Below are 1,564 nucleotides of genomic sequence, written 5' to 3'. Positions count from 1 at the left end.
ATTCTATAATTATTTATCTGATTATTGAAAAGAATTAACTATCTGTTTCTTAAGATTCTAAAAATGTGAGGATCATTAACTCGCCGACATATCATCGTCTGTTCGTTTATAAAAGCTACGATAGAAGTAAATAAATAGAAATAGCCAAATCGGTCGTTTTAATTTTGTCAAAACTACGAAAACTAAGTGTGTTTCAAAGATAATTTAATGATCATACTACAAATATGCATATGAAACAGAAAATCCGAAGAAAAGAGCATTGCATACTCTCTTTGCACTGGTAGGGTAGAAGTAATTGTTTTTTTTATTATTGATAATCTTGTATCTTCTCTGTTTTTCCTTTCTTTTTCCTCTTCTCCTTCTTCTTTTTATTTTACTTTTCTTTTTATAGGCATTGAAAAAAATGTTCATTAAGATTATCAAAACTTTTTGTTTTGTTCCCCATTATCAAACTAAAAATCTAAACCTTAATCTAGTTTAACTACCAGTAGTTTGTACCAGCACGAATACTCTTGCCTTTGGAGAGATATGTAGCAAGTTAAAAACTAAGTGCGTTCTTCCTCTTTACTCTACACCCTCCACAGCACACCGCAGCTTATCCCGGTTGGCTGAAATGATAATTAATCTGGAAAAGCCCTTAAACACACACCCGCATGCACAAGGCGGTGGTGGACAGTACCACCCAGTAGTTCCAGCAAAACACACCCACACACGACCACCACCACCACCACCACCACCACCACCACCACCATCGCCGTTTGTGTTGCTAATGTCGAAACAAAGACTTGGAAAAGCACCATCTCATGCATCTCACGGGGCGCAGCAGCAGCAGCATCCTTAAGCATCAGTCGCACTCCCTCGGTCGACATTCCCGTGGTCGACGTCGAAGCAATCCACCTCCTACCTCCTCCGCCAGGACGCACACATGCCACGTCACGAGACGAATGATTATCGATCCCACGTTTGAAGCGAACGCACTTGAAGCAGCGAGACTCGAGGCATCGTGTGTGTGTGTGTGTGGGTGCGTCGTGGCCGCGGATTGCCCTATTACTCCTGCTCCTCCTGGTGCACATCATCCATCATTTCCACCACTGGTTGGCGCTGACTGGTTGCTGCCAGGACCGCACCAGCGGCCATCAACACTTGAACTCATCGGCCAAGGCAGCGGCCGCATTTCATTCACCTCTCACTCTCTCTCTGCCTCTCTCCGTTTCCCCTAATTCAATTCTACTATTACCCCCTCATCCATCTCCCCTTTCCAGGACTTGAGGTTGGAACCGTACGTCCCTCCGCCGTCCTTCACCCCGTCGCTCTCGATATCTCGATTGGAAGGCCAAACCCCCCCTTTGGTCGATATGTAATCGTCCGTGGCTGCGGAGCGATGGGGAGACGCGAGCACCCAACCACCCCTTATAAAGAGAGGATTTCGTCCCACCATCACCACCACCACCTCTAGCACCACCACTCTCGAAGGGCCGAGACATCATCGAGCCATGCTGCTGGAATAATATTGATAGCACCAATCAAGCATCGGTAGCATCCGAGGTACCGAGTGGTACCGTGG

The sequence above is a fragment of the Anopheles darlingi genome, chromosome 2, assembly GCF_943734745.1.
Source record: "Anopheles darlingi chromosome 2, idAnoDarlMG_H_01, whole genome shotgun sequence".
NCBI classification, from domain to species: Eukaryota; Metazoa; Arthropoda; class Insecta; order Diptera; family Culicidae; genus Anopheles; species Anopheles darlingi.
The sequence above is the reverse complement of the archived record's forward strand: the minus strand, read 5'-3'. Positions refer to the sequence as shown.